Source organism: Vombatus ursinus, unplaced genomic scaffold, assembly GCF_900497805.2.
Source record: "Vombatus ursinus unplaced genomic scaffold, bare-nosed wombat genome assembly UNPS02008996.1, whole genome shotgun sequence".
NCBI classification, from domain to species: domain Eukaryota; kingdom Metazoa; phylum Chordata; class Mammalia; order Diprotodontia; family Vombatidae; genus Vombatus; species Vombatus ursinus.
Window position 1 is genome coordinate 10262689 of NW_020948774.1, and position 15304 is coordinate 10277992.

Consider the following 15304-nt stretch of genomic DNA (forward strand, 5'->3'; position numbering starts at 1 on the left):
CAAAGTTTGTAGATTATTCAGAAAATAATAGATAATAATTACCCACTTCAAGAAGAGAGTTAGAAGGCGCTGGACATGGTGAGCCTCAACATGTGAAATATTCAAATGGATCTGTAATCTCATCAGTTTGAACGTTCCCTTCAGTGATGCAGATTTCAAAACATCCTCACTTGCCCATCTTGTATGATCTTGGCTATATCCTCCCTTAAGTTAAGACAGAGGGTTCCCACAACATACTGGGAACTCTCCTTGCTTATTCCTGACATTTTGAAGATACTAGTGGAGCACTTGGTCTATATAGACCTATTATTTCCTCACACTCACCATATAACAAGCCTTTTTTCACTAATACATTTTTACATGACTTTTTTTTACTAATGTTTTACTGATGACAACTTTTACTTTATTTTTTTCTTCAAAATCACTTGTTTATTATATAATAAAGGCTGTTCACATCCATCATGTACTTCTTCATTGCCCTCAGTGTGATGCTCATTTTTATACCTGAGACACTTTAGCATTTCATGACTCATAGCTATACAACAACACCAGTGTATTATTAGCATCCAACAGATATATCTGGGAGAGAAGTTTGGGGTCATTAAAGGAGCTTTGCAATTTCCTGAAAGCAATTCATCTCACACTTCCCTTTTCCTTCTGTTCTGGGCTCAACTCATTGTCCATTTGTGGTTTTAGAAGAAGAAGAAGAAATAATAACAGAGAACAAAGATGGAAAAGATAGCTAAAATTGAGCAAGTACACATAGAGAGAGGATGGAAAAGATATAATTATCTTTGAGATGATATATATGATATGATATAATTACCTATGAGACACAGAAGTACAATCTATTAGAAGAAAGGAGAGATAGCAAAGCAGTGGAGAACAGGAATGTGGTAGGCTCATACCTTATTAATGCCAAAAGAAGACAACTGAGAAAACCTCTACAACAACCTGTATTCACATCTAGATAGCGTTTTTATAAAAATCCTCAATGATGGTATTAGTAGGGAACAGTAAAGCTTTTGCAAATGATATTCTATAGCAGATCACATTTTCACTAACACACAATTGATTAAAAGTATAATGAATACATGACATTACAATGCTTATTGTTTATTGATTGAAAATAAACTGAAGACACAAAGCAAAACGGTACCTTAAAGGCTCTTTTCTGTTAAGATGCTTCTCATTCACATATCACAATCATGCCATATTCTCTGAAAATATAACAACAGAGCTAAGTTTGCTTCATAATCCTTTGGTCATAAACATCAGGGAAGGCATAAAACAGAAAGATGTAAGCTCCCCAAAGTTGTTCACCACACTGATAGAAGAAATCCATCACAAAGTCCAAGGTTAGCATTTCCTATATATAATAAAGTCCTATACTACTACATAAAGATACTACAGTGTTTTGCTATTTTCTTCTCCAGCTTATTTTACAGATGAGAAAACTAAGGCACATAAAGTTATGTGATTTGCCTTAGTTCACATAGCTAGTAAGTATCTGAGGCTGGATTTGAACATAGGTCTTCTTGTTTCCAAATCTGGCACTCTATCCACTGTGCCAACTAGCTGCCAACTGCTCTAAAAAGTTTGACCCGTCTTGTGGAAGTGAATCTTGAAAACTAAAACTAAATAAAGTATTAAACAAAGAGTTTATATCTACAAAGAAAAAAAAAAACCAAAATGATTGAAGAATATATATTGCCCATATTATGATATAGTTAGATGGACAAACTCTTGAGCTTGTCCAGTAGTATATTTGCGACTAACAGTAAAAATTACAGCCAAAAAAAACCTTGACTGTTTCTTAATAGCCAGTAAATGACTAGTTTCCTATTTAGTTATTTCAAAATAAGCTGTCCCTGCACAGTTAAATCATTGACTTGTTGAAGCAAAGTTCAGAGTAAACACTAAATTAGAAGAAAAGGCTGCAGAGTAGAGGGCAGAGCAACTACTGACAATACCAATCTCATATGCGAAATATTATAGATATTAACCTCATAAAAATGTGAAAATTAGTAAGGGGAAACAGGGCTGTAGAGAACTTGGCATCAATCCCATGGAAACCAAATCATCCTGAGAGCATTTAGATAAAACCAGTAGAACAGCAAACAGATACAAAGAGAGATCAGCTGCTGCTTTTTATAATAATCTACTCTCATTAACAACAATGGAGCCACCATATCTGGACACTATGACTTCAGTATCTGACAAGAGATATCTGAATGAGTGCTGACATATTTTAAAAGCACTGAGTGATCAATTTCAAGAAAATCTCAGGGGCAGCTAGGTGGTGGAGTGGATAGAGCACTGGCCCTGAAGTCAGGAGGACCTGAGTTCAAATCCAGCCTCAGACCATACCCTTGACACGTACTAGCTGTGTGACCCTAGGCAAGTCATTTAATCCCAATTGCCTCACCAAAAAAAGAAAAAAAAATCTCAACATGGAAGGAGGTGCAAAAAGAATAAGTAAGGTCACAGATCAGAGAAGAATAAAGCTACATGGAAGAAGACACATGCAGCTATTGATCTATCATATCATAAGGCTTTTAGGTCAAGGTAGGTATTCTCCAGTTTGTTCCTTCCTTTAACCTTATGCGTATCTTGGATGACCACATATTCTTCTTTTTCTTTTTTGAAATAAATATATTTATTTATGCTCACATGCATTTATAATATACTCCTCCAGCTGGCTTTTCCCGTTCAGCAACAACAGGAAAAGAGAAGTAAACTCCTCATCATAAACAAGAATATTACAGCAAAACAAATTCCCTTGTTGGCCATGCTCAAAATTCACTTCTCTCTGTCTCTCTCTCTCTCTCTCTCTCTCCCTCTCTCTCTCTCAATCTCTTTCTCTCTCCTCTTTCAGGAGAAGAGTGGAATGATTTGTCTTTAGTCTTCTGGAATTATGTTTTATCATTGTATTAATCAGAGTTCTAAAGTCTTTCAAAGTTGTTTTCCTATATAATACTATCACGTATTATTTGCATATCTTGGATAGAGGACCATTACCAGAATAACTTGCTACATATTTTTTTTCTCATTTGCCTGTTTCCTTTCTAATTTTAACTACACTGATCAAAATTATTCATTTTATCTTGTTTGATCCTCTCTATCACTTATCTAGTCACAAAACCCTCTTCAATCCATAGACACCAAAGGTAATTTCTTCCTTGCTCCTCTAATTTGTTTATGATGTGACCTTTTATATATAGATGACATATCCTTTTGGAGCTTCTCTTTATATGTGGTATAATCATGGTTTCTTCTAATTAATCATGCTGGTGAGGAATCGTCATCCCAACAAATATTTATTTTACATATACAAAAAAGGCTAACACATTTGCTTTTGCCATTCAAATTTTAAATTATTATGGAATTTATGTGTGATAACAATATTAAGAAATGACACTCCTTATTGTGAAGATCTAGAAAACAAGTTCTGCAGAGCCATTAAGGGAAAGATGATATCACTACAGTTTGCTCTCATTCTTTTTCACCCAAGTCATTAGCCATCAATAAGTCATCACCAACAGACATTTATTGAATATGTATTCTGTAGAAAGTATGTGCAAAGAGAATACAAATATACATAATACATAACCACTGTCCTCTTCAAAATTTAGTTAGGAAAAATGAACATTTAATTCAATTAAAGAAAAAAGCAATACAGTCCTTATCCTGAAAAAGTTAAAATTTTACTGATGAACATGGTGAATTTTAGGAGAGAGCCCTAGTAATTATAGGAATCAGCAAAGACTTCATAAAGGATTTAATGCCTTAAATGAACCTTGAAGGAAGAAAAGGATTCTGGTAGATGGAGATGAGAAAAGAGTACATTTCAGACTTGAGGGAGGGCTGATGGGAATGTGCAAAGGTAGAAGGTGGAATGTAGAGCTGGAGAACATATATACATGTTACCCCTGTTCACAACCCATCTCAAAATATAGAAATTTCTCCTTTATTCGTGATGAGTGCCCTGCCCTGTAGATGATGAAGAGAGACACAGAGACAGAGAGAGAGACAGAGACAGAGGGAGATGTGTGTGTGTGTGTGTGTGTGTGTGTGTGGTGTTGGGAGGGGTGGCAGAAGAGAGACTCTGGAAGAGCAAGGGATATGGAAGAAGAAAAGGCTGTGACTTGGGAACTAATGGTTAAGGGCAAAAAGGCAAGAAGGAAGTAAAAAGAAGACTGGCATTCTAACTCTCCTCAAATTCTACATCTTTCACAATCCAGTAATTGACTGCACACTGACGCCCTCTAGTGGCACGAAGTCTGAGACCATCCTCAAGAAAGCAACTTGTAGTCAGGAAAACCTGAGGCAGTGCTGTACCAGAGGGAAGGAGACGTTATGAGCCTCTATCAGGCATCTCTAGGTTTACATTTCAATTTTATATCTTCCCAGAAATGACTGTAAAGAGAAAAATCTTTCAATTTATTCTCCCTGATCTGCTTTATCTTCTTTCTTGAGCAGGAGAAACTGAGGCAAGGATGGAAGTTTGAACATCCTGTCTTGGTTCAGGCTGTTCTTGCCTAGAATGATTCCTCACCTTCTGCCCCTCATGTCTAGCACAGAACCTTACATAGAGTAAATGCTCATATTTGGTGATGTCTAAATTGGAGTATTAACATACATGGCAAGCTAATTTTACCTGAGTTTAGTTTAAAAAATAGAAAACACACGTGTGTGTGTGTGTGTGTGTGTGTGTGTGCGTGTGTGTGTGTACTACAAAGACCAGCCTCGTGAGTTAGAAGGGTTGGTTTGAAATCCTTGCCTTCCTGAACTAAATGACTTCTAAGATACTTTACAGCTTTAGATCTATTATTTAAAATCTATGATCCCATAGAAACAGATGCATGAACTCCTTTACTTTTTTTACATAGTCACATTTTATCTGGGCCTATGGAATAATGTGGCTAATTAAGGAGGGCACTAGAATTTATATATCCAAATGAGAGCTGTCAATAAATCTACTAAAACTGATATAACAAATGAGTACTTCAAAGCACTTTAGCACATATCACATGCCACAATTTAGCCAGCATTCAAAGTATTGTTGGAGTTCTACTTTGGGATTCTTCTGGATATCTTGGTGGTGTAAAATCTATATGCTTTGAAAGTGGATTTGATTTTTAGAAATATCTAAAAAGTCATTCAGAGCCTAGTGAAATGGGAAATGGAAAGCTCAGAAATACCATCTTATATTCAAAATAATCTGTGACCATAAAATGATAGAACAGATTTTCTTGGGGGCTTCTAAAGTGGCTCTGAAAGTGATTCCAAAAGAGAAGTTCTGGCAACATTGTGAGCAGTGACAGAATCTCCCACGTGGACTACTTTGAAGGGGACAGTATGCATTTATGTGAAGTTCTAATGCTATATAAAAAATGGATAAGAGTTCTTATTTCTCTGTAGTAACAACTCATTCGTGTACATGTGGCTAATCATGGACAAAGACACGTAGAACATGAACAATCTCACTCATAGCCTATGCACACATGCAAAAACAATTATTTGAAAATAACCTTTTACATTATATTTTAACATTTAAATTTTTTAATATCTTATTTTTCTCCATTTACATATTTACAAACATACTTATACATTTCCTCCATTTACATACATATACCTACACTCCATTTACATACATACATAAAAAAATAGAATGTTAACAGTTTTTAACATTCTATTTTTTTAAATCTTGAGTTCCAAATTATCTTCCTCCTTTTTTCCTTCCCCTGCCCCCTCACTGAGAAGGCAAGCAATTTGATTTAGGTCATGCAAAATGTATTTCCATATTAGTCGTGTTGTGAAAGAAAACAGATTAAAAAAAAAAGAGAATAAAACAAAACATCTAGTTTGATCTACATTCAGACTGCATGAGTTTTTTCTTTAGAGATGGATAGCATTTTTCATGATAAGTCTTTCAAAATTGTCATGGATCATTGTATTGCTGAGAATGGCTAAGTCATCATACAATATTGCTGTTATTGTATACAATGTTCCTCTGGTTCTGTTCATTTAATTTTGCATTAGTTCATGTAAGTCTTTCCAGGTTTTTCTGAGAGCATCCTGCTCATCATTTCCTATAGCACAATTGTCTTTCATCATAATCACATACTACAACTTGTTCAGCCATTCTCCAATTGATGGGTATTCCCTCAATAGTCAATTCTTTGCTACCACTAAAAGAACTGCTATAAATTTTTTTGTACACATTTATCCTTTACCTTTTTTTAAATCTCTTTGGGACATAGACCTAATAGTGGTATTGCTGGGTCAAAGGTATGTATGGTTTTGTAGCCTTTTGGGAACAGTTCCAAATTGCTCTCTAGAATTGTTGAATCAGTTCATAACTCCAGCGTCTCAGTTTTTCAACATCCCCTCCAAAATCTGTCATTTTCTTTTCTGTCAAATTAGCTAACTTGATAAGTGTGAAGTGGTACCTTTGAGCTGTTTTAATTTGCACTTCTCTAATCAATAGTGATTTAGAGCATTTTTTCATATGCCTATAGATAGCTTTGATTACTTTGTCTGAAAACTGCCTGTTAATATCCTTTGACCATTTATCAATTGGAGAATGACTCTTATTTTTATAAATTTGACTCAATTCTCTATATGTTTGAGAAATGAGGTCTTTATCAGAGAAATTTACTATAAAAATTTCACAGTTCTGATTACTAACTGTATTTTCCTCTATAATATCTCTTCCCTTATTTATCCTACTCTCTCTCCTTTCACCCTGTCCATCCTCAAAAACGTTTTGCTTCTGACTACCACCTCCCCCAAACTACACTCTTTTCTATTAACTCTCTCCACCCTCCCCCTATTTCCTTTCCCTCCTACTTTCCTGTAGGGTAAGATAGATTTTTATACCCAACTAAATATGTATGTTACTTCCTCTTTGATGCCAGTTCTTATGAGAGTACAGTTCATGTGCTTCATCCCTCCACTTTCTCCATCTTCCCCTCTACTTTAAAATCTTTTTTGTGCCTCTTTTATATGATATAATTTAGCCCATTCTATTTCTTCCAGGGCACTCCTCTTTTCATACCTTAATTTTATTTTTTAGATGATCATCCTATCACATTTAATGCATGTGCATATCGTCTTTGAATACTAAGAAAGTTCTTAGGAGCTGTAAGTATCATCTTCATATGTAGAGATACAAAAAGTTTAACCTTATTGAATCTCTTATGATTGTGCTTTCCTGTTTTCTTTTTTATGCTTCTTTTGAGTCTTGTATTGGAAAGTCAGATTTTCTATTCAGCTCTGGTTTTTTCATCAGGAGTACCTGAAAGTTCTCTAGTTCATTGAATATCCATTACCCTGCCCTCCCCCCAAAGATATATAAGTATAATCATACTTAGTTTTGCTGAGTAAGTGATTCTTGGTCGTAATCTTAGTTCCTTTACTCTCTGGAGTATCATATCCTAAGCCCTCTAATCCTTTAATGTAGAAGCTGCTAAATCTTGTGTTAGTCTGTCTGACTTTGGTTCCATGATGTTTAAATTGTTTCTTTCTGGCTTCTTGCAACAATTTCTCCTTGACCTGGGAGCTCTGCAATTTAGCTAAAATATTCTGGGAGTTTTCATTTTGGTATCTCTTTCAGTAGGTGATCAGTGAATTTTTTGAATTTCTATTTTACCCTCTGTTTCTAGAATATCAGGGCAGTATTCTTTGATAATTTCTTGAAAGATGACACCTAGGTTATTTTTTTATCATGGTTTTTAGATAGTTCAACAATTCTGAAATTATCACTCCTGTGTCTATTTTCTAGGCCAGTTGTTTTTTCCAAAGATATATTTCACATTTTATTTAATTTTTTTCATACTTTGGATTTTGTTTGATTGATTCTTATTGTCTCATGGAGTAATTAGCTTTCACTTGCCAAATTCTAATTTTTAAAGAAATATTTTCTTCAGTGAGCTTTTGTGCCTCCCTTTCCATTTGGTCAATTTTCCTTTTTGAGAGTAATTTTCTTTAGTGAATTTTTGTATATTTTTCCCATTTGGCCAGTTCTGTGTTTTAAGGCATTCTTTCCATCATTGAGCTTTTGTGCCTCTTTTACCATTTGGCCCAATCTGTTTCTTTTAAGGTATTATTCTCTTCAGTATTTTTTGTGCCTCCTTTACCAAGCTGTTACTCTTTTTTCATAATTTTAATTTCTAAATTTTTAATTTCATCATTATAATTTCTTTTCCCAATTTTTCTTCTATGTATCTTACTTAATTTTTAGGATCCTTTTTGAGTTCTTCCAGGAATTATTTTTGAGCAGGAGATTAATTCACAATTTTTTTTGAGGCTTTGCATGTAGCAGTTTCGACTTTGTTTTCTTCTTCTGTGATTGTGTTTTGATCTTCTCTGTCATCATAGTAATTTTCTATGGTCAGGTTCTTGTTTGTTTGTTTGTTTGCTTGTTTTTCCCATCCCATTTCCTGGTTTTGCATTAAAGTTGGGTTCTGTTCCCATCTTGGAGGTGACACTGTCCCAAGCTTCAAGTTTTTTGTGCAGCTGTTTTCAGTGCTGGTTCTGAGGGTCCGTATATTTTCAGTTCTTCCAAGGTGGCATGATCTAAGGAGAAGTGTGTTTACTACTCTCCTGGCCTGTGCTCTGCATTTTGGGCAAACACAGGCACTATTCTAGTTCCTGGAACTGTGACAAGGGTCCCCATTACCTCAAGGATTTAAACTTTGGTGTTATAGTGCTCCTCAGTGTGACCCAGGACTTTGACCCAGATCCATGTATGGTCAATGTACCAGAGTCCTACACCCAGTGCCAGCAAAGGGATCCTTGTAATCTACTTCTGATCAGTTACCCAACCCCTCACTCTCTGTCAGCTGAGAGTACCAGAACTTGCCATGTCTGAAGTAATCACTCCCATGACCTGCCACTGGTTTGTTGGGGCTGCACTGGTACAGTCTGACCTGGACTGTACTTCACTCTCACCCTGGTGTGATAGACCTTTACTGCTGACCTTCCAAGTTGTCTTGGGCTGGAAAATTTTTTTCATCCCATCCTTTCATGTGTTCTGCTGCTCCAGAGTTTGTCTTGAGGTCTTATTTAAAAGTTGTTTGGAGGGGAATTTGGAAGAGCTCAAGGGAGTCCTTGCCTTTTCTCCACCATCTTGGCTCTACCCCCTAAATTAATTTTTAAAGTTAACAAAAGAAGAATTATACCTCCAAATTTAAAATGGTATGAGATAAGATTTATGAGAATTCTAGTAACTAAGACTTATATCTTGATCAAATGACCTTTTCATAAATGAAATTCTGAAAGAAAAAAAGGACAGGTATGAAATAGAAAACTATCAAAAATGGAAGGAAAAATCCAGACAAAATGAATGATGTCAGAATGCCCCAAATACTGTAACTTGCAATCTGTCTAGAGTAAAAGGAAGGTTGAAAGTTCAAAGCCACTTGGAATATTGGTATGGCTACAGCCTTATCTGGTCTCATAGTGCTTGTATTGTTGTTGTTCAATCATTTCAATCATGACTGACTCTCTGTGACCCCATTTAGAGTTTTCTTGGCAAAAGTACTGGAGTGATTTGCCATTTCCTTCTCCAACTAATTTTACAGATGAGGAAACTGAGGCAAACAGTGTTAAGTGATTTGTCCAGGATCACACAGTTAATGTCTGAGGCCAGATTTGAACTCAAGAAGGTAAGTCTTCCTAACTCCATACCCAGTGATCTTGTAGGCCCAATGAAATCAGATATCCTCAAGATAGATTGGGAAGATGTTTCTGAAATTTCCTTAGAGAAGGTGCACTTTGCAAACCCTTGTGTATTCTCTACAAATATACATAGATAATCATAGATATGATTAGTACTCCTTGTTTTACCCTTAGAAGGCAGAGTAATAAGATTGTTATTTCTTCAAAGTTATCTTCTGAGTCTGGCCTATAAATGAGCAGATTCTCAGTGTCCCACTATAGCTCAAACTAACATCTGTACAATGAGTTGACTAGAGCTGAAAGTTAGAGATAAATTTATACTTTCCTGGATCCCTGATCTTATCAATGAACACTCTTTTCACCTTTAAGAATTTCAAATAATTAGTTTTCTTTTCGTTTGATTTTTGTCCATATCTTTCCATAACTCTTTCCACAAAGAGTCTAGTCAAAGTGCTGATGGATTATTTTAGGGTTCTTAATCTTTATTTCAAGGCTTGCCCTCCATCTAGGATGCTATGCTGCCTCACAGTTATTTTTAATATTTTATATATACCAATGCAACACTCAAGTTGTCCATTTGCCCCCTGTCAGTATTGATAGTTGACTGGCCCACCACCTTTTGTTGGCTTAATGATGCCTTTTGTACCTCTTCTCCAAGGACAGGTCGACACTAGTAATGTGCCAGAGTCCTATTCACCTTTAATTATGACAAGACTTCAATAAGATTCTGGTTCTTGGCTTTTTCTAGTGAATCCATGGCTTTTGTTTTGCTTTGACTGTCCTACATTTCAAATACTTGTCTAGTAGAACTAAAATACTTACACTGTTGGATTTTTTTAAGTGTCTAATCTCTATAAACAAAGGGAGATTAATTTGGTTAGTCTGGAATAGGTTTCATTCTGTTTCAAAGAATTACTACACTTCTCAACTACATCCAGAAACAAGAAGCTTGACAATGCTTGTGTGACATAGGGGCTCTACATTTCTTTATTCCTCTTTCTTTTTTCTTTCTTCCTCCTTCTCTACTTCCCTTCCTTCTCTCTCTCTGTTTCTGTCTGTATATGTATATACACACATATATATCATATAACACGTGATATATATTTAAAGAATGGATTTCCACTCATATTATGAGACACAATTGTGAATTTGTATCTTATAGAAAATGTGATAAGAGATGTCTGGGTTGTGCAGCACTTAATTTTTATTCCTAAACTGCACATGAAATTGTTAACATAAGGATTTGAGCTGTTAAATTTTTCCAGCATTCATTTCCAGGATTTCAGTGATTCATTCTCATTCTATTCTTCAGCTCCCCAAAGCCAGGACATATGCAGCTGCTCTTCTACTGAGCCCCACTGGAATGGGCCCAATAGATGAATACAAATTCAGTGTTCACTCACAGAAACAGAACTGGTTAAAAGTGACATCCCTGTAACAGAGCAGGTTAAGGATGGAATCCCTCAGAGGGGCTAGTTAAGGATGAAGATATATATTATAATAGAAAGGACACTGGATTTGGAGTTAAAAAGGATATATATTCAAGTCTGATCCCCAGTTTCTTCATATTGCAAGTGTAATAACACCATTAGTAGCTACTTTATAAGCTTGTGATGTTATAAGGCTTCCAGCTCAGCCATCCTCGATAATATCATGATTAACAAGTGACATCAAGCTAATTTCTAGCTGTTTGAAACAGAAATAACCTTCCCATCCCCCATTTGGCTCTGGCTTATCTCAGGTAGGGATAAGACTCAGTAAGTCATAAATTGAGTAGGCAGTTTGAATGGAACAGGAATTCTTTGATTTAAAATTATAGTAGTTATTAGATACGTGAACTGATTTGAGAATGCAGCTTTTTGTTTACTAATGGGGCAAATTCCTTCCATTAAAAACTGTCTCCTTCTTGGAAGAGGTATCCTCCACTGATCTTCACAGACATCTCAGAGATTATTATATAGAAGACAAGCTCATCCATAGAGGAGGAGCTTGAGAATAGGCCTAGACTATGACCAGGAAAATATGACCTGACATTACTAACAGTTGTAAGCAGGGATTCAAGACACACATCTTCTGAGGGCTTTCATGACCTTTTCTCTTTTCCTTTGGGTTGCACGGGAAAACAAAGGCTTGTGTTTTACTCTTTTAACTGTATTTCTTTGCTTCTTGTTGCTTTCAAGAGCAGCAGCCTAATGGGTTTGTTCTCACTCTCTCTTCTACTTTGCAGCCCCAGAGAAGCTTTTTGACTCTACTTTTTTTGTCTTTTCTGGAAGATGGAGCAGTAGGGAACATCATGGCTACTCAACTTGCCCAAGGCTAGAGATAGAATGCCACTTTACTAGTGAGGAGAGGAGTGAGTAGCAGTCATTTGCTTTCATTTCTCTTTTCCTTTTTATCTGTTGGGAATTGGGAAGTATGTATGGTCTTGTGTCAAGGTAGATCTGATTAGGCTCAGGAGAGGTAATCCATTGCCATCTTCATTTCAGTAAGAATTGTGTATAATAATTATGTATTCTTAGGATTAGTGTTAAGGATTTCATTTATTTAATAGTTATATTTGTTTATGATGAAGTAAGAATTTTATTTGATGGTTGATATGTTTAATAGAGCTCAACTTGAACTGCATTTATATGCTCATCATTAAAGAATTTCCTCTACTGTTCTGATAGTTTCTATTAAATATCTTTGTCTCTCTATCAAAATTATATCTTTATTTTGTTGGATTTAATTTCAAGGCATGCTAGTGGCTAATATCTAAAAGATCCTGAGAATACTGGTCTCTTACAGATGTGGGAGAATGAGTAGGTTCAATAACAGTTGGGAGAATGAAATGAGATAATATAAGTGATATGTTTTGCAATTCTTGAAGCATTATACACATTTAATTTATTATTATTATTATTATTATTATTATTATTAATGAAGGCATCCCTCCAGTGGACCTGGTTTAAAATGGGCTCTTTCCAGTGGAGTCAGTTAAAGACCACATACATGTTCAATGCTCACTTTGTATTCTTCAGTGAGACAAAACAGCTGCTGCTTTTCCTGTTAAGAGGTACAAGGAGTTTCTTTTGGGTATGACAGCACAGATCTCACACTTTACAAATCAGAATTAAAGACTGTGAGAGTAAAGCTCATGCAGCGTCTTCAGCGTTGCCCTGACCTTCTCCATTGTTCTGCTCAATATGGCAAGGTTTCCCAATTACTGTATTTTGTGGCACTACAGTGAACATGAAGCCTTCAATTATGCCTCAGCTTTTTTCTTTTCTTTCTCCTATCTCCCCTCCCCCTGCTTTCTCTCTTTTCTCCTCCATCTCCATCAATATGTACCCTCTGAGAGCTTTCATCAATTGGAAGGGACCCCTGCAGTACATACTGGCACATTTGCAAATCTACCAATTGGCTGCAGAATGAAGAAAAGTTGGGAAACATTGCCTACTGAGTCAGAGCTACAGTCCCCAGATAAGCAACATGAATGTTCCATCTGGCCTTATTGGCCCTGTATATACTTTATTTTCCACAGTTACTTACACGGAGATGTATGCTTCCTCTGGTGTGTTTGGGTCTTGTGTGTAATGGCAAAACACTTGCCAATTTCTGGAAACACCTGACTCTGGTACAGCTCCTTCCCCTATCTTGATCTGATCCATTCTACACACAACTGCCAAAGTGATATTCCTAAAATATCTCACCCTATCACTCCCTTACTCAACAAGCCCCAGTGTCTCCCTATTGCCTGTATAATCAAATGCTAATTCCTCTGTTTAGGCTTTTAAGCCCTTCACAACATGGCTTCAACCTACCTTTTTTTCTTCACAAACTCTGTTCTTCAGTCAAGTCAATTTTTTTTTATTCTTCACATACAGGACTCTATCTCTTATCTCTGTATATTTGCATAGTTGGCCCTCACTCCTGGAATGCATCATTTGTCACCTTTGCCTCTTAGAATCTCTAGCTTCTGTCAAAGCTCAGCACAAATATTACATGAGGCCTTTCCTAATGTCCCCAGTTGCTAGTGCTTCCCCAGTCCAATATTACTTTGTATTTACTGTGTTTGTATGTTGATATAGGTACATAACATATTACTTTGTGTATGTATATATACACATATATGTAATTTATATGTAAACATGTAAATATATTTTTCCCAGATAGAGTGGAAACTACTTGAAGGTAGAGTCTGTCAATGTTGTCTTTTTACCCCTAGCACTTAGCTCAGTGCCTGACACCTAGTAACAGCTTAGTAAATGGATGTTGAATAGCTGGTTGATTGTAGTGTGATTGACATACACATTTGTGCTGCCCCCCTCATCTGCTCCTGGTTTCTCCTTGGTAATATTCTGTCAGTTCCCTAAGACATCCCTAGGTCAGTCTTTGAGTGGGGCTCAAAACATGTCAGATACAGGAGAGTCTATTGTTAAGGCAGTGATGATTCTTGTTAGAATCAAGTTTTTGTAAGGCAAATCTCTTTCTTGTGGACACTGTTAGTGAGAAGAATAATGAAGGTTATTGTGACAGATTAAGAGCAGAATCATAAAGATCATAGAATATTACATCTGGAGTTAGAAACCATGTAATCTAATCTTCCTAATTTGTTGATGAAGACATTGAAGGCCAGGGAGGGGAAAGCCATGCAACAGCAGAGCAAAAAGGAGAATTTGTTATCTCTTGGCCAACGTTCCTTCTACTATGCCATGTTGCCTTTGATTCATAGGTGAGAGTGAAAAGCATTTGGAAGCCTAAGGAGACACAAATGTCTTTGTCAGAATCATCCCAAGCAGGGTCCACTGGGCTCTCTCCTACTCTTGGGATATTTCTATCAAGATAAAGTCAAATAATGCAAGATATTATGGATGGCAGCCTTGAAACAAAAAAGGTTGGTTTGGGGAGAACTTAACTATTGGAGGAGGAAGAGTTTCACTCTTTGCCTTAATTGAGATGATAATATTGGGATTGGTGGTTCTATACATAAATTGGTTGTATATATACATTGTTCCATGGTATGCCATTAACTAGTTAATACATCAAAACCACATATAAAATTAAAGTTGGTTTCTCACAATATACCCTTTGCTAATTTCCAGAAGTCCAGCTTATCAACTCAACCCTGGTTCATACCATCACTTGTCTGAAAGTGCTCTCAACAAAGTTGCCAATGATCTCTGGGCCTCCATAGCACTACTCTCTTTTGGTTTCCCTCCTGCATGTTGAGACTCCTTAGCCTCATTTTGCAAACATTTCCAAAATAGAACCCATTATCTTTCCTCCCTACATAAAAAAAATTTCCCTCTATCTGTCGATATCTTTCTGTCTCCCAGATTTGTAACCTTAGTGTTTTTCATGGTTCCTCACTCTGCCTCACACATATCCAATCAGTTGAAAAATCTTGCCATTGCTACCTGCAGACCATCTTTAACATTTAACCCCTTCTCTCTACTTACACAGCTACCACCTTACTTTAGTCTTTAACCTCCTCATGCCCAGAATATTGAAAGGGCTTCCAAATTGCTCTTCCTGACTCAACTCTTTCACCACTTCGGTCTACCATCCACACTGCTGCCAAAGGGTATATGCTACCAAAGTCTTTACATTCATATCTAACCATATTATTCTTTGA